This window comes from Anopheles maculipalpis, chromosome 3RL, assembly GCF_943734695.1.
Source record: "Anopheles maculipalpis chromosome 3RL, idAnoMacuDA_375_x, whole genome shotgun sequence".
NCBI lineage: Eukaryota > Metazoa > Arthropoda > Insecta > Diptera > Culicidae > Anopheles > Anopheles maculipalpis.
In genome coordinates, this window is record NC_064872.1 from 38825891 (window position 1) to 38845800 (window position 19910).

General features: G+C 41.3%; 1 protein-coding gene across 1 annotated transcript in view; it reads right to left on the reverse strand.

Moving 5' to 3' along the window:
* LOC126565137 (40-kDa huntingtin-associated protein) overlaps positions 1–19910 on the reverse strand; it is a 342010-nt gene that overhangs the window by 64392 nt on the left and 257708 nt on the right. The gene's annotated exons all lie outside the window — the stretch shown is intronic.

Genomic DNA, 19910 nt, shown 5'->3' on the forward strand with positions numbered 1-19910 from the left:
AAATGCCTTATAAATATGTTTATAGAATTTGTTCAACATAAGCGGTGTGAACAATACGGCACTGGACCGTCATAATTAATTATAAATAAATAAAAATAAAAACTTATGGCAATATTTATGGCAATACTTAGCTTTATCATATAATATTGGTTTATTATCATTTTCCGTCTTCACATATGGGTCTTGTTTTTCGAGTTACAGCTTAAAAGCTTTTCAGCGAAAGTTACTGCGAAGGACATTGTCCATCAGAGGTAATGTGTACTTTTGAATTGGGATACCTAAATTTACTTTACTGACTAACTAACCTAAAATATTAACTAAGAATACTATGAAAAAATAACCTTGATATGGATGTGAGGTGAGTTTAGTGAATCATATCTAATTATTATTATGTCCTTTAAAGACAAGCTATTGCTTTTACTATATAAATTTACTAGTCTTGTTTTAGGGGGGAGCATTTAATAGCATTCTAAGAACCCTATTCAAGGCGACCTGAATTTTATTAATGTTAGTACTGGCACACGTTTGCCATACAGTTATTGCATATGTTGCTGACGGAAGAAAAACTTGTTTATAGATAGCCTTTTTGTTTTTTAGCAATAATCTTGACCTTCGATTTATAAGGTGGTAAAGATTTTTGGTCAGAATTGTGCACTTCCTAATCACATCACATATATATGGTCGCGGAATAATAACTTTTTATCGAAAAAAATCCTCAGGTACTTTACTCTCCGTGACCATGGGATGGTGGAGTCGGCGAGTTTTAGGAAATGGGAACGCGGATTAATTAGATTTTGGCGCATTTTGTGTGGTAAGATTATTTTCCCACTCGTTGATTATATTGAAGCTACGCTGCGTAAAGCTGTGTGTCGTCAGCGAACAGAAACAACTGGCTGCCATTGGAAAGTAGAGGAACGCAATACAGCTTTAAATTGCCAAAAAGAAGAGGACAAAGCTTCGAAAGCAAAAGGAACACCTAGATTAATTATTTCATGCATCGGTAACACATCTTTAGGTTTCCAAATATTACATTGCTGCATCAGAACCTGGCTCACATGAAACGCATACGTACGAAACACTTTTGCCCTCGTGACAAGACATTCGAACCTGGCAGCGCTGACGAGAACCTCCAGCTCCTGACACAGGCAAGTTGTCGTTGGCGCACTTATTTTCGGCGTACTTTTTAGCAAGTTTTTCGCCTAGCTTGAAAAGAAAATCGTGTCAAAATAGCTTTTCTTTTGTAAGTTCTTTGTACAAGACCCAAGCATTGATTCTCGCCAAATCCAGAATCCGCCAAATTCCGCTATTCCGCCAAATCCAGCACTTTTCACGGAGTACTTTCTACATATTTGGTCGACTACATAAACTCCGTACTTGATTGAGCTGGACAAAGGCACAGTTTCAGACTTTGATTTTCTACGTCCTAAGTGCACCAGGCACACTGGTTTTGGTGCACGGGTGTTGGGAGAGCATACACAGACGAACCAATGTTACCAATAAAATTGCGGTAAAGTGTACAAAAACGGTGCTTATATAGACTAGCTAATTGATGATAGCGAAAAAATTCGTTCACTTTTATTGATCTAGTCGTATTGGCATGCATTGTCACGGAAACGAGTACACGCCAGTGCTGCCAGACTTGCAGATGCACATCCGTCACTCGTTGACAGCAGGCATACCAGCCATCACAACGTGTTTTGCCTATGGTACAAAAATGTCCCATATGGCGGTTGTAGGCTGGAAATTTTTTTTAAGTACACACAATTTTGTATTGGCGCATTCGAAAGATGAATAAATTAAAAATAAATAAGAGTCAGAAAATTCAATCGGCTGTTATGACGGCAAGCGGAATAACACACCTTTTTCGAGTGCGATGAGACAAAAAATTCCCATCGGTGGTTCTAGTGTTAAAGCTTATGCTAAGAAGATATCTTACAAAAGTCATTTAAGGTAAATTATTAAACAATTTCTATAAGCTCCCGAATACATGTATCTGTCAGTGACCACAGCACACGGAAGACATTTGCATTTTTTAACACAAATGTTTAAACTATTTCGCGATAAACTTTCATACTTCTTTTTTCGTTTATTTAAAGAGGTTTTGAATTTTTAAATAAAAAAAAAACATATACTGAATGGTACCGCACCTGCTAAGCTACGCTCATAAAATAGTTCAAGGTGTTTTTTTTTTCATAAATAATTCTATAAGTGGCTGAAAATTGTAAAAGAAGCATAAAAATGCGCAGAAACACTGTAACCACTTGTCACTATTCATCGTCGTCGACTTCACGGAGCATAATGATGTGTAAGATGACGGTGAAGGGATAGCTTTTAAGAATAAATTTAACTCCCCTTTCAGCTGCCCCGCCCAACTCTCCCTTTTACACTCTCCGACACCCTTCCCGTGCGCGCTCCAGGCCAATTGATAATTGGTAGCTTTTTAACGAACTCTCGTTTGTTCAACACTCACGCCACACAACAGCAAACGCAACATACGATACGAAACCAGCTACTACATGTACGTTTCTTGGGTGTTCTATTTCTTGCTCCAAACACGAAATCCCTGAACCGTTGTTCATCTACATAATTTTAATTCAGCCCTTCTCTTCCGTGTCAAACGCTGCATACGAAAGAAGGTTTCGCCCAAATGTGGCATCAAGCGAACCACCAGTGAGTGTTATTATTCCTATCTAGCTGGATTCTTTACTTGCTTGATACGGTACTTTAACTGTAACTGAAGAAGAAGAAAAAAATGCCAAAAAAAAACGCTGGCAACCTACAGTTTTGGCATAAAATCAACGTGGAATTTGTAATCTCGCTGGTTGCTTTTTGCGCCTTGACACACAACCACGTACACAGGGAAACCTTTCTTCTCGCGCATTTTACACACTCCTCACAATCAGTATTATCGGGCCCACGTAATATTGCCGCGGAAACCGACTCAATTACCGAGCGGGAGGAATTGTCGAGCGCCACTGCCCTCATTCTACATCTTTAGCTTCATTGATACACACATAAGCAGAGGCTTTTACCCTGCCATCCACTTTGGCGAATGTCTCATTTTAATATAAAATCGCCCCAAATATTTTGGGGCCCAACCCCAACAAAACGGAGCACCCTCCAATTTATGCGCCCTTTTTTTCGCTGTGTATAAGCGTACGCCATCTGTATTGGTATTTATCTGTACGTGTGTGTTTGTACGTACTCAGTAGCGAAAAGAAGAGGACGAGTTTTTGGTGTAACTGTTGGGTCTGGGAATTTGTGTGCTTATTTGTTTCTTTAATGTCTGATGGCCTCTTGCCCAAAGCGACTCTTCAACCTGATGCCGGTGGAGTTTGGTAGACGCAGAGGATGAACCAACCGCGCAATTTAATGCCTGTATGTTATGCTTGCTAGTGCACGGGTACGTTTCATCCATCTTAGCTTTTTATGACCCAACGGCCAATCTCGCTGCAATCCTTGTGCGTGCGTGTGTTCGTCCGTGTCCGTGATGGTTTAAAAATAAATGTCCGCAAGAAGTGTGGACCATTTTGCAACACGGTATTCGAAATCATTGCACAATCAGCATCATCGGAATGTTAGCATGAGACGTGTACGAGCGATGTGATGCTTTAGCTCGGTTCTGCCCCTGTATTTTTACGTACGTTTTGTCCCGTTGCCGTATGTGTATATGTGAGCGAAAATGTTGTTTTGTTTTGATTTTTTCCTTCTTTCCAGATTAGCTCTTTTTTGATGCTGCGGTCTCTTACAAACCACAACATACTAAACAAAAAACCTGTCGTTGACTTCTCCAAAATCTGCTTGCTAGTCAATGTTGAAGAAAAATAACAAAAAACATTACGAAGAATTAGAGGGAAAGATACATAGAGAATGTGTGTTTGAGAGAGAGAGAGACAGAGAGAAAGAGAGAGACAGACAAACGGAGAGCAACATAACATAACTCCCTTTGCACGCGATTGGAGCAACGCAATGTGACGGATGTGAACAACACTAATGACCTTGATAAGCGAATCAATATTCTCTACATGGTTGTTGTTCCTTCTGCTTACTGCTACTGCCCGCACCTTGTAAAACTCCTGGTCGAATCAAACCACCGGCATCACAACGCTCGTGCAAGTGAATGCGAGAAAACAATCCTTGTACCGGCGTAAAGAGGCGTTGATGAAGGGTTCCGTTTCGATTGTCTTCCTTTCGGTACGCGCGTCTTTAAAGATTAAACATCAAAACGCGCAGCGAACGCGTGTGTGAACACGAGCATGGTACGATAACGCAACGATGCGTCAGCAGAAAAAAATAGCAAAACAAAAGCAACATATACAGTCGGGCACAAGCTTACACAAAGAAATGTTGCGACTGTTGTAAGATGGGGAAAAAAGCTCCATAGAGAGGCAGATTTTTAAGTTCTTTACATTACTTGCAAGGGATGGCTAAAGAAAGTAAATAAGATATTTAAAAAAAAAATGAATAAAAAATATAAATTGAAAAAAATTAAAACAAAACAACAACAATAAACAAAAGTCAATAAAAACTCGAGTCACGCGAACAAATTACAATATGCAAAACAGCAGGAATAATAATTATCGGTTTTATCACACCTCTCTTTATTATAAGTTAAGAAAAGATGATAACCAGTCAACACAACAACATTGGTTTTTTCCTTGACTAACCCTTTGCAAGTTTTACATTTATTTAAATTTAACTCCAACCGTATACTTAAAACAGTTGTAAATGATTCACTTTGATGTTCACTGAACTTCTCCTTGCCCAAAAAAAAAAATGTTTGCTAACTACTTATCAAAAACATAGCGCGCCCCACTGTGCAGCAAGCTGTGAATGTTTCTTTTTATTTGTTATTTCCATCACACGTTTCCTGTTATTTTTTTGCGGCTTGTAAATAAAAACGCACTCTAACATTTCCGCCACCGAGCAGTACGGCATGGAAATGGGGGAGCAAAAAGGGGAGAAATGACAAGCCACCAGGGAAGGGACCGGATGAAGAACATCATGCGAATCAGCACTGACCGCACGCAACCATTCACTAAACCCCTTTCACGCGATTGATTGCCAATGGGTATGTGTATGGGTGTGTCTGGCTGTATGTGGGACATTCAGAGGAATTAGCCGAAAAGCGCCAAGCGGTCATTGTCATTGCGGGTTTTGGTTGGATCGTAACGCCTAACGGAAGCCTATGAAGCTATCATCCAAACACAAAATGCGAACTTAACTGGCAAAATAATGCGTACAAGGGCTGAACAAGAGGATCCATTTTTATAGCACTTTGATTATTTTGCCATGAATGAATGTTTTGAAGCGGCAGCTTAATCACACAACCTTCATGCTGATAAGTGGAACCGAGGGAATCACTCGCGAAAGCCAGCTGGAGCTGAGTACGCACAAGCTGACCGGCTAAAGTTAAGCCCTACCGGTTTAGCGTTAACAGAGTAAAAGGTTCTTAATCAATTGTTCGCTCGTGGCGTACGGCAACGACGAGATTATTGCAACAAAGTTGAACATTATCTGGGCGGATAGGAGAGATGATTTGTGGAAAAAAACGTTACTACTGAAATAAAACTAAAATAAAAATAAAGGCTAAAAAGTAACAAAGGACTACACGTTTTACGGGATTTTTATCATGCAAACTTGTGTGAAAAATCACGGTAGATTGTGACCATTTTGCGTAGGACATAAAACTATTATTGAAATAAATCGTTATCAAAACGAGGAAAGCTATTTGAAATTATTATTAAGTGTCGCAAAAGCTAGCTTATGTATAAGATTGATTTGTAAAAATTATTTAATCATTTTAACGAACCTAATTTAATCATTTTAACGAGCCTGTTCATACTGTAATTTAAATAATTCTATACTGAGCCAAATTTTCATTTTAAATGACTGTTTTTACGAAAAAAAATATTGACTAAACATAATTTAAGTAGAAAGTTTATTTTGTTACTAAAACTATATTCAAACTAGTTAAAATAAGATTTTATGGATTTAATAAACCAATAGTTTTAATATTTTCAATATGTCCAACTCAACCATGTTCACAAACAACTTTTGAGCTTGAATGTGAGTGCGTTGCGTGCAACTTGTGGGCCTATATTACTCTTTAGCAAAAATAAAATATAAAAATGCTCATTTTCGTAAATGCTCAAACATATCATACAGTAAATCGGCAAAAACAAGTAAACATGGCACCCGTACGTTAACGAAATGACTCAATGAGACTTAGTGAACGTTTCGGGGAAAGAACCGTTTAACAACTTACCGTAGCCACCGTAGCACCCAACCATCCAACAACCGAAACCAACCCGGCAACTAAGGCGAAAGGTATGCTTTCCGTACGCGACAATGCCACGTGCCACCTTGTGCGCCGGTGAAACACAAGGCGTCTCCATTATGGAAGCCAGGAAGCTCCGTCGACTGCATGCGTTTCGCATTTGCGGATTCGCCGATTTGCCTGCGGGGCAAATAGAAAACACACACGCACACATCATCTTCACATGGAGTGGCCCAGCCTTGGGGCCGGATTATGATCCCAAAACTAATGTTCAAAGGGATGGAAAGCCCCTTGGTGTCGTTGCGTATGGATTCTACGTCGTACTAGCAAACACGCGCCCGTTACGCTGCGTGTGGTGTGTTGCGTTTTGATATCAGCCGTTGGTGGCAGGCTGTGCCACCTTGGGACAGGAGAGGTTCAACAGTAACCGGCAAATTGCCGGCTGCTGGCTATGTTGCTTCGATAATAAACAAGCATTTCTTCACTTTACCTCAAACGTGACCTCAAAAATGGGAAGACTGTGCCATCGGGAAACAAGAGATAAATACGACTAGCAGACACACACAAGCACAGGACGTGTGGCATGTTTAGGTTGATAGCGGTAGAAAATATCCACATCAGCTTTCAGCACATCCGATCTTTCTTACTTGATTTGCTGGAATTCTTACAAAACATAGTTGCGACAGTGGGACAAAAAAGAGACCAAAAGCTTGAATGTCTTCTTGTTTTGGACTATGGCATGAAAAGTAAGTTTTACGAACGAGAACACGGTCTGGACAGGACTCCATATCCGGATCTGTTGTATGAATACCGGCAGTGGCCATCGTTTTGGCCACCGAACGGCCCCGAAGTAAGTATGAATAATGCTTAAATTATACGTATTATACACGAGTAAAATAACTAAAAATAAGTATACTGATAGAACTTTGTTAAAATAAAATTTAGCTAAGGACTAAGGAAGCAGGAAGGACTGCTATAAGTTTCAGGAAAATCCAAACAAATCTTTAATTTAGATACTTTTCTAGAAGGACGGCCTTAGTCGTATTGCCGTATTAAAAGCATGACATGACATAAAATGCAATTATAAAAATTCAACAAAACTCTGCAAAAATGCCTTACATTTGTGACCTCAATCGAGAACTTAATTCCCACTGTGCCTTTAGCTGCTATTTACGACTGGTGAGTCCTTATGAAAAGAGAGAGAGAGATGGGTTTAATGTTTGATCCTGTCGCAGGTTCGCCCCAAAACGCGTCAGTCAGGCTGCTTCGTGGGAAATCTTTGATTACACACTTCATCCCCTTTTTGCCGCTGTCCTCGCTTCACATTATACGCAGATTCGCTCCCGGTCTGGTGTGAAATCTGGTAGAATGTGGTCCAAAAGCAAGCCGAGCCGAGCCGAGGAGAAAATTGCTTTCCGCCGTTCGCGTTCCGACTTAGAATGCTGGCCCAAAGGCGCGCTATCAGACCGCTTCACATTCGCTCTTGTGTTTCTTCATTCCAGCTTTCCCTTTCCCGTAATATCGTTTCGTGGCAGGTCGTGCCTTCCGCGAGCTACGTCCATGTTTTGATGTTTCGAGTGAGTGTATTTTATCGCTTACGCTTCAACACATTTTGGACGATCGGTTGCAGAAGGATAGCATATTTTTATTTATTACCCTCCTTTGGTACATCACCTCCATGGTGGATCTACACACTTCACGCACATTTTTTTGCTCTTCGCCCGTCAGTACGATCCAGCGCCTTACTCCTTGTTGACTTATAGGCTTTCGTTTGTTTACAGCATTACTTCTAACAGATACAAGACACCTACCCTCGTCCACGTACGGAAAGGCAACGAACAGAACCACGAGTGTCAAAGTCTGTCAATAACGACAACCCCCGAGCGAGACGAAGAGTACAAACCAACGCGCTTCTTGGAAATCGTACCGTAAATGCTGAAGATAAATAAAGCTTGCGAAATTTATTTTTAAAGTATAACGTTAAATACGTCCGAAAACTTTTGTGACAAACTAATTCTTGTTCGCTGGTGTGCCGAAAGAAAAGCAAACATTTGTAGCCGAGCACACACAGCACTTGCTATCCCTCAACGACGCACATCCTTGTAGCGTTGTTTGTAGCGTAGCGTCGCAACAAATCAGTTCAATTTTGAAGTACAATTTTGTATCACTTTAGACGCAATAGTACACCATGCTGGAACTGGTTCGAGTGTGTTCTATTTGCGACACAGTTTTGTGTGTGTTTTATTTTTCGCATGGCTCCATAATAAGCGTACTTCGGTTGGGGTGTTTGTTTAGGTGGATGGTGAAGTTAAAGTCTCGCCGGTTCTTCGTTTTCTCCGAATCATGTACATGTCTTTTTCGGATAAATAAATCTGGCCGTCTTTCGCAGGAAAAACAAACAGCAGCTTTTGCAGCAATTTGCGTCAAACGACTACGGATTTATTTTACCAGATTTTCCCGTCACATTTTCATGTGCCAAAAAATGAGCCTTCAATTACTTGTAATGTGATGTCGTTTCTGAAAGAAAACGAAAAACTAAGGCAATATTCATTTACAAACGCAGCGCTTCCCGTGCAGTCAATGTGAAAGATCATATCTTCGTAAATGGAATCGATTAGAGTTTCGTGGCGACCCAAAAAACCGTTCATTTCGTAAAGTTCAAACAAACTTTCAAGAATGTGATTTTTAATTTTCATAAATAAAACAAACCATCACCAAAGCTGAGCATGCTGAACCGTTTGCCTCTTGGCTTTCTTTTACTTGCGACAAGCATATATTTTGATTAGCGTCGCTCGATTTGCGATTGTACGGTCCGATATAAGACGAAAAAAAGGTCCCGTCGGTACCAAAAACCCGGGCCCCGACCGGTCACGCTAATCAAGATGGGCCAGAAAACATTTATGAGTTTTTTTTTTTTGGCTATGTTCTTGTTCGACCTAATCTGGTGGAAAAGAAAAATATGAGTATAATGTGGGTTTCCAGCTCTCCCAACAGCACGGTAACAATTTAACCCCCAGCTTAAAGAACACAACAATATGCGCTGTTCGATTTTACTGTGCTACACTTAAATTCGCAAAAGCGTTGGTGTTCCACTCTATTTACAACAGCTGTTCTGAAGGCCATCCTCAAAGGTGTAAATTGCGCCGAATGTCAGCCATCGTTTAAACATTTTTACTAACAAACGCACGATGCGGAGATTGGTTGTTGCATGAGCTTTAGCCGATAGTCCGCTGATGGCCATCATCAAAAGTCCATTAGCGGACGATTATTTGCAGCCAACCGTGTGGCGGCGTATTTTACCCGGGTGGCAGCAAAATTGGCCTCATTAAACTCGAAAATTGGAAGACGCAAGGATTGTACACATCGCACGTACATCGGAATGTGATGATAATTCACTTTGCTTATCAAACCGCAATGACACGTGGTACGGAAGCAAACCAGCTTGAAGTACCGGCAGGCGAAAAGGCAAAAAAAACGGAGCATAAATTCATCCGTAAATGCATCGTGCTCATGCTTGCGCTTGTTGGAAAGGTAAGGCCTTCATTCCATAAATAAATTATCTTCCTTTCTTTACGATGCAGGGTGGTCAAACATACTGTCCGTAACGATGGGTTGATTTTTACTTAAAGGTAAAAACATATTTTGAAGGATTTCGCTATGATTAATTGTGGGATAGCAGTACAATTGTATAAGCAAATTTTGTTTAATTTTTTTCGTTTGTTTTCTTGCAATAAATAAAAAGAGTTATCTTTTAGCAAAATTATTAAAAAATTAATTAATATTTTACTGATTAAACCGAGTATGCTCGGGATAAGGCAAGAAGTAAGGAGGAAATGCCTTATGCCAAACAAACTGTGTAATGTGAGCTTTATGCCATTGGTGTATGTAGTTGTCCTACGTGACTCTATCTAGTGTAACTGCAGTTGTCATCACGATCTCGTTGACGATGATAAGATTATAGATTATTTGAATTAGTAATATTTAAAAAAAATAATTGAATGAGACAACATAGTTTGAGACACGCGCGCGTATAAGTGGACATTCAAGGGATGCCCGTGGATTCTACCGTTTTTCATGCAGTCTGGCAAGGTAACTGCGAGATTCATTCATGGATGTTGTACGTGGCCAATCTCTGAGACACATTAGATTCTCCTGTCCCGGAAGGTAGTTCTCTGACACCATGTTGGTGTTGGAGGTAGCCGGGGTATCAATGGTAGCCGGGAGGCAACTTTAACGGACACTAGGGAATTAGGGTCTTAGGGCTGGAATTGTATGAAATCCGATGGATACCGTAGAGTGTTCCTTGATGCCACCACTTACCGTCTAGTTTTTTTTTTTTTTTTTTTTTTTTGACCTGGATATTCAAAACATGTATTAGAATTTAAATATCTTAAAGATAGTTTCGTCCTTCTCAAACCTGTGTTGGGGTAAGAGGTGGGACTTATCATCATTATCAATATGGTAAAATCTATTCAACACAAGCCAGGTTTTGACAATACGGCACTGGACCGTAATAATTAATTGTAAATAAAATAAATAAAATTTAAATGATTACGACAATTCCGTCTCAAACAAAAATGTTAAAAGAAAAGAAAAAGAAAAAAAATGGTGATAATTGCTCAAATATCAATCAAAACAAAGTCTCAGAAAAAAAGTTTGACATTCCTCCACTATGCACTCAACTGTATGATGCACCAGAATGCGCCATCTCTACCGTAATCATTCCATACCCTCCTTGTTATTTGTTTACCCCACCTGTTTCGGTCAACAAACAAAACCGATTAACATATTTTCCACCATTCACACACACACACACACAACCACAATCGAGAAGGGGTCAAAGGCACGTGTAACTCTATCTCTGGGAGTAGAAAAATGCAGAAGTCACACACTGCATCGTTTCGCACCGCGCAGACCTTTCACTTTTTACTTCGCTCTGCTCATGTTTTGTTATTTGCCAAACTACCAATTTTCATCTTCGAAGTAGCTTTAGGCACCTACCAAAACTGGTGCTCCAGAAGAATTCAACGCCGTCGTTGCTGGGTCGGTCGCTTAAACGAGCTTATAAGGAATTTCTTCAAGCCCCATTATCAGCCGGAATCAATCATGCATCTTAACTGCAGCTACACATTCGAGGCAGCCTTTTTTGTATGTGTCCCCCCCCAACGGCAAACAAGAAGGGAACATTACAGCGATTCAGCTGTAACGTGACGCTCGCGCCAAACGTCCCACAAACATGCCCCGATGGTGGATTTTTGTTCGGTTTTTTGTTGTCATTCAACCTATTGCTTGTCGCTTGTTTTCCTTTTTCTGTCTTTCGTCTACTGATCAGTTTTCGCGATCCTTTTGGACGTGGAATGTTTGTGCAGAGCGTGTTTCCGTCTGTTGTGCACCTCTTAGAAGGTCTTTCGCGATACACAGCAAAGCTTTTCGGGCGTTTGCTGACTGAGATGTTTTCTTGTTACTGTTTCATTGCTCTGCGACACACCGCAACGTCCCATCTATCCCAGTCAACGAGGCGACCGTTTGTTTACCATTCGAAAGCGTCATCATCACCGGTCCCGCGACGCGACACACACACACACACCGAGCGGGAGGAAGCGTCTTTGTTTTGGTTATTTTTAAACCGGCTAGCCGCCCTCGAGCTACGATGAATGATCGGGCCGCAGTAAGCGAACGTGCCAATAAACGATCTTTGGGCCTTGCTCCCTCTCTGAGCGGAGCAGAGCAACCATTGAACGGTGCAACGGAATTAATCGTCAGCGCCGTTGGAGGCGGTGCAGTTCAAACGGATGCGTGTGTCTGTGTGCCTACGAAATGCTGCATGCATGCGACTGGAGACGAATAAATTTCTTCAATTGAGTATAAATCTTCCCAAAGCGCCAGTCTTCCGCGAGACACACACGATCACGCAAGGGAACTCGCCAAACTATAATGTAACAGTGTTAGTCACCGTACTGCGGTTCTATCAAAGTGGTTTGGCCGAATAAAGGGCCATGCTCACACACACACGCATGCATACAAAAACTACAACAACAACAACACCAATGCAAACCCTTTCTCCCTTTGACTATCATCATCTGCAGTGGTGAGCAAAAAAGAGGGTAAAACAAAAACCACCTAAACACGGAATAAAAGGGGTGAAATCCCTCTGTGACTCTGAGGAGTCCCTCTCTCAGCCCCCCCCCCCCCCTCTCCCCCAGAAATAAGACTGCCAAGGTTAAGGAACTTACCGTCTTTCCCGCGTGCACATAAAACAGGTTTTTCGATTTTTCCTGCGCACCACTTTCAGGACCGCTTCCACTCTCTTCGGTTTTTGGCGCAGCGATGTGCAGTTTTAGTGCTCTTCTTTTTTTGGCTTTTGGCTTACAAACGGGTTCGATTGGATTAATTTTTGCTTCCCGTTTAGTCGATGCCAATCACCGATTTGGAGGGTATCAGGCCCTTTCTCTTTCACGATTCACAAGAAATTTCGAACAAACTGACTTTTTGTAGTAAAAAATACACACGCACGCACAATAACGGCACACTTACACACGCGACGGACACAAACAGTTTAATCCTTTCTTATGCGACAACGACCCTTCTTGCACTGTGGTCGTTGCAGGGTTGTTGCAGGAAAGGATACATTTTGCGAACATCACCATAGTAACAGATGGCGCACATAAGAGCTTGTGTATAAAGTAATTCTCTACGTAAGCATGCAAGAAGAAAAGGAAGGAATTGGTTTTATTACAATATTTTTATACATTCACTTTCATTTATATTTTAAAACACCATCGACCCATGCACAGAAAAAAACGTCTCATTCGAAGAAACTTTTCTCACACAATATGCTGTGACATTTCGCTAGATGGAGCCGCACATGCACACCACTGTGATCTCTCTACACACGCAAGGGAACCTCATCTCAGACATTTATGCGACCTTTTATATTTTTTTTTTCAACACAAATGCTGCTTATTCGTGAATCGATTCGATCTGCACCAGTACGGTTTCAATCGCACACCCTTACACCCGAAGGAAGCTTGCAGACGAGAAAAAAGACGAAACAAAACACGACACTCTACACACACGCGACCATCTGCGACCGGGCACTTACTCCTACGGATGCCCTTAATTGTATTCACTTCCGCATGGAAAGGCGCTCTGTGCACTGCCCTTACTCAATATTTCGTCGTGTGAAAGGTGCGCTCCACGAAACTCCGGGCCACCCTCTTTGCACACATGCCCGTCAAAACAAACATGGAAAATGTTTTTAACCCTCCATGTGAACGTGTGTGTGTGTGTATGTGTTATAGACGCTCCCGTTTTTTTCTTTGTCGTTTTATTGCTGTGGGAAGGGTTAGGAAGAGAGAGATAGAGTGTGAGTATGCGTGTTGTTGCACATGCAAGCGCCAGATGCAGCAACCAAAACAGAACACAAGCACACACAGCAGAAGGTACACTTTCGATTTTATTAAACTCAAACAGACCGTGGGTTTTTTTTTCATTTTGCAATTGAAATAGAATCGCTCGCGACGATGCACAGCAGACAGGAAAAGAATGCGCTTTGCATCCTCGTTAAAGCAATGCATCTTTGCATCGCGCCCGCGCGCACACACACACGCACCATCTCACTGATCTTAGCATCATCATCACGCTCACTGTGCATCCCCTCTGTTCTCAGCACGCTCTGTGGGCCTCTATCCAAACACACCAGCCAAGCAGCTCAGCAACCTTTGGATTGAATTTAATTTGTTTACCATGCGTCTCCTCCGTCGTCTTTGCGCGTTTTCGGAGCGGTTGCGTTCTGTTGTTGCTTTCCTTCTGGGACTGTGGACTGTCGTCTCAGCCCGATTAGCCATAAATATCCTTTCTTAATCTCACTTCTGCGGCGCTCCCTTCGGCATCCCGGATATGATAATTCTCGCGAGAAATCATGCCGTGTGTTGGTAAAGTTTTCAAACAACAACATCTGGGTCGCGAACGTGCGCGTGAAAAATAGCGAAATAACAAGCCAGACACAACCACACACGCATTCGGCGGGAATTGCGCCGTTCGCTCGGCCACAGTGTGGTGTTGCTCTTGTTGATGTTGTAGAACACGGTAGAATCAAAAGGCGGGTATTCGCGCTCACTCAAAAGTGATAAATTAAATTCGTGCCACTAATCCAAGCACCACACGCAGCACAAACGCACCACACACACACGCTCTTTCCTGATGTACTTTCGCTTTACGTTCGAGAAGTGATAATGAGACGGACGGAACAGACTCACGGCATTGTTGAAGTGGCCGAGGGAGGCGGGGGGGGGGGGGGGCGGTGGCAGAATGGATTTGGTGCTTTTTCAAGATTAGAGAAAAAAAGGGAAGAAAACGGCACCTCGTTGCATGAGATGCGTGTACAATTGTGCCATTATACAACATCATATTTCACCATCGTAGACCAAATGGAACTCATAAAACGTAAACAGTGAATGTTTTCAGCTGTTTAAGGTAGGTGGATTCGTTTTACGATTAGGTAGGTGCATTTTACGAGGGAAATACAGGCACACTATAGAACAAAATGATATAAAAAGACGTATTTCATTCACTTGTTTTCCACTTTCAAACTTACAATCAATCCCATCTACCCCACACAATCTAAGTATAACATGCTTGTTAAAATTACACACTATTTCACACGGTATTACACTGTTTCTAACATCGAACGAACCACCCACTTCACCATTAACTTGTGTACCGAGGCTGTACAGTTCAAATGTTGTTCGCGCGCAGCAAACGAAAAACCACACGCGCCCGACACCGTGGAGAGCTAAGTTGTTTTTAAATGTAAATACGGCGCCCGACCACGGTCGAAGCGAGCGAGCCAAAACAATCGAGCAGGCTCGAGCAGTTTTCGAGCAGCAGTGTGGTTGTGCGCAGTGCGTATTGGCAAGGTTACGCCATGCGGGATTGCAATGACAGCTGTGCGCGTACCTGTGTGTCAAGGGAGCGTTGTGTGAGAAAAGAAAAAAAGCGAGAGAGAGAGAGAGAGAGAAAAGCATCATCATTGGCTCATGTGCGCGGTTTTTTACTTTACTTCCTATATCCGAGTAAACAAGGAATTCAACAGAGGAGAAAAGGAGAAAAGACATGTACGTTTGGTGGCTTTTACTAAGTTTGAGTTGCCCGTTATATCTGAGATACAGTGTACGATAGTATTGTGGAAATTATGTGGAACATCAACTGTAATTATTTGTGCAAGAAGCTGGAACGATCGTCTAGATTTCTGGAAGAAATAAAAACGTATTCTTTGCTATACCGACACTGCAGCAATTTGCAGCGAACGACGACATTGTATGAAGGATCTGGTTGGTACCGGAAGGGCAGTTCGCAATTACATACGGTGAGTATTCTATTGATATTCAGTAGTTTCTATCTATTGAGGAAGGACCATGTATCATATCCCATCCGGGGATAGGACTTCCCTACGTTTCACTGGCTATTCAAACCGGATCTATCGCTATCTGTTGCTATTTTATGAGCATGGCACCATGGTATATAAAAAGCGGTCCATGAACGAACATTTTAAGGTATGGTAGGATAGAAGTCTTATCATTCTGGGGAACCTCAAGAGCTACATAATAGTCTAATTACGTAGTACACACAGTTGTAGATTGTTATTGATTGGGGCGGCCTGGTGGTAGGATGGCATCGTCGCCGGTCTTCAAACGGTTAGGGAAGGTGTTCAAATCCCATCCGGATCGTTTGTCCCTAGTGAGGGCTGACTATCTAACCACTATTAAATTGATAAACTGAACAAATGCTCCTGTATCCCTGGAGGGGAGAGGATGTGGAATTGCCGAGTCCCCTGTAGCTCTTCAATGTTTGGCCAGGAGAGTGAGGTTCAGGTTGAACTGATGCAACTACACCGAGGTTCCCCATACATTTTCTTCGTTCGACCTGACCGGTGATACTCCTCTCTTCAACTCCGTCCATAGATCGATCCGCCACTGCATACAATGGTCAATATACTCAATCATGTAAAATTCTTTTCACTTACTCTTATTCAAAAGTGCTTATCGCAATTGTAGTTAACACAACACTATGATTACACATCACTCTGATGTAATTATATTATATTTTCCAAACGATCTTATACATGAATCATATCCGCAAGTTCAGATTTTTACATTAAAAACGGAAGGATAGTGTTCGACTAAGTAGTAGTGATTTGTCACCTGCTAAGCACACACTGTCACACACATTGATCAATGTGCCTCATCAACGTGAAAGGTCAATAATGCAGTCATGCAAATGCACATCTTACTGAGTCGGGTGGCACTTTACAAGGTGAATCATTAAGTATAAGATATTGCCTGATCTTAGTGGTGTTACACCAGGTCAAGATTGTCCCATATATCGCAATATCCGGTAGTGAGAACTTGACTATCCAACTACTTGGTATCAGCAAGTCTAGGAAGCCATTTGATGGCTGGCCTGAGCGAATAACACGGTTAATAATATTCGAAAAATCTAAACAAAAAACAGATAATCCTCTATCTAGTGAACATCTAAACCTTTATCATACGAACAGCTGCATCACGATTGTACCGTATCAACCTTCCTTGGTTGATCATTTTCGCTAACGCCTATCCTTGGTACATCTTCGATCGATACCTTCGAAGAAGATCAATTCGACATACGAAATACACGGAAACCGGTTTCAAATTCCAACGATCAATTTGGATTTTTTGAGCGTTTGCTGTACAGTGACGAAAGTTATGTATCGATGGTGTAAATTTTAGAACATTTCTATACCTCCAAAACATTCTTCTCCTTCCCATACATACACACACACACACACACACATTTAAGGGCACAGATTATATGTATTCCCGTTCTTTAAACACCTTTCGTTGCCCACTACACAAATCCCCATCGTTAAGCGCAGGTTTTTGGCCGGTCCGCTACGTTTGAAGTAGAAGCGAAACATAATTTAGCGACCACCACCACACGGGGTGTGCATAATAATAGTTTCGTTTTCTTTTTTAACTTTCGTCGTGTTTTGACTTTTATGCAAATTGTGCGGGGTCGAGAGTTTTTCCATCCGAAAACCACCCTGCAGTTTACAAATAAAAAATGGGCAAATTGGTTTGTGAAATTAAATTAATTCGTCCTCGTATGCGACCTTCGTCTTCGGGCGGGGAGAAAAAAAAACACTCCCAGCTATGCTTAGTTGTTGGCCAAGTTGTGAATGAAACCCGTGCCAAACGAGTTTGTGACCCGTGTGTGAAATAAATGTTTGAAATTGAAAACTTGAAATGTTCCCGCTGGATGATCGGAATGCGTATTTTGCTCACATTTGTCTGGTTTTTGTTCTGGTGATAATTTGGATTGTTCATTAAGTTTATTAGTCAATAGCAGCCACAACAGCAGACGATAGCCACAATTTAAACCACAAACGAGTAGAAGAGGGCAACTTTGATAGGCTTGCGTTCTCATACACTTTGAATGAAAAGAGTTGACACGTGCTTTTCACTGCCTTGTATCGTAACAATGTTTAATGATTCATACGATCATTCTGGCAAGCATCAAACAGGCCATAAAGTTGTGATCATGAAAGACAAACCCATCAACAAGGAAAAGTAGAACTATCCTGTCATCTTAACTTAAGCCGGTTTAGTGACGAAAACTGGTTTCTTTAAATGCTCTTTTTTTTTTCTGTGTGTGCATATTAGCTCTTTCCAGTTGAGCCCAGGCAATGGAAGGATCTTTTACACTCGAGGCACTGTGTACACTTGCTTGCTTATCACATTGGAAAGGCGACGTTACTCACCATAAAATTTAAACGCTGCCAGTCTTTCTTTCTGATCCATAGTGGGCAAGATAATTGATCTCATTTTTTAGGTTTCAGTCTTTTTGGTTGACAAAAAACAACCTCAAGTAGTGAAAACAGTTGTACAATTTTGGGTTGGGTTTTTTTTTTTTTTTTTTTTTATTCATGAGGGACGGCCTGGCCGTATTGCTATGGGTTGGGTTTTAAATGGTCAACTTTCACCGACAAGCTCGCCGGTTTGCCGTTCTGTCTATGTCGTTGGAGTAATGTTTGAAAGTTTGGAGCGTACTTTAATAAAAATGATCGCCACGCCTCTGTAGCAAGTGACAAACATGATGTCTTACTACTACTGTGAGTTGTGCCAGATAGAATGCTGGGCAGACGAATTTGGACGGGTTTAGGTGATCATTACGTCAGTAGGTAATTGGACGATTAAAAGCACATTATGCAAAGTAGGTGGGCATGCCTCACATAGATAAGCGTAGATTGGTATCGGCTGACAAGCGATCGCAATGTGAATGTATCAGAATAGCTCTGCTGTATGCTGACCTTCTAAAAGGTGTAGAATATTTCTGCAAGAATTCTGAATCAGATGTAATTTTTTTTGGTTTAATTTCGCTTAACGATTATAGAGAGCTATGTTTGCCTCATAACTTAGTTAACGTACGTATTAATTCAACATATCGGTTCATAATGTTGTTCCACGTGAGATTCAATTCACAAGCTTTAAACGAAATTTAAGAACACTGTCACAAACACAAAATCCTTTTTCTTAAAGTTTTTGGTTACCCAGGTTTCTTCTCACATGCAATGCAATGTTAATCAGCATTTAATTCAAAAATTAAAACAATTCATCCTTATGTTCTTACAGCTTTTATGAAGATTTTTAATGCGTTTTAGTAGAGTTGGACCTAGCCCTTAGAATTACCTAGGGGCTTAGAATTCCTAAGCGTAATGGGTGCTGGGGCTACTTAAAATTGAATATGCTAAGTGGGAGAGGCTGGGGGGGGAGAGATATTTTCTAAAAATGATATGACCGGTTGGGGAGTGGGGCTAACTCATGTCTTTCTTATACCGAAGATTAAGGTCCTCCAGTACCAGACGGCTGCAGGGGCTCTATGAAGACGCCTCTGCTGCGATAGTTCCACCAGTATTTGCAATTCGATGTGTGCCCCGGCCCTTTTTTGAGCCGGGGCCTCTAACGACCGCTCAGTCCGTTTTAGCAATTCAACTGTCCATCATCTTTTGCTTCCTATTTGTGTTTACACTCCGTAGACTTTTCGAGTAGCTGAGTACACGACTTCCTTTAATTTTATATGGAGTTTTATATTGATATTTGGACGTTTGACACAAAATTGGGAGATGGCATGGGGCAGATAAAGTTGTGTTCCATTATTCCATGCAATACGGCCAACCCGTTTTAACAGATGAAAAGAGCAGTTCTTGTCCAAAGCAGATGTTGAAGAATTTCATGCACCCCTTCGTAACTAATAGTTGCAGCCTGCATTACAATTTTACCGATGTTGATGAAAGAAAACCGAGGCCCTGGCAATCGTATTCGACATTGCTTTCGTTTATGAATGAAATTGGAATTGTTGTTTGCAATTTTCAATGGAAGCTATTTATGTTTCAACAGTAGAAATCGGACAGAATGAATCGACTCGACTGTCAAACATATTTGGTATTGGTAAAATTTCTATTAGCTGAGTATTTTAAATAATTTTTTTTTTTTGAACAACAGTTGATCGTATATCTCACAGATAAGTTGTTTGTAGTCTTAAATCGCCATTGGTTTTTTTGTTTATTATTAATTGTGACGGTTCAATGATT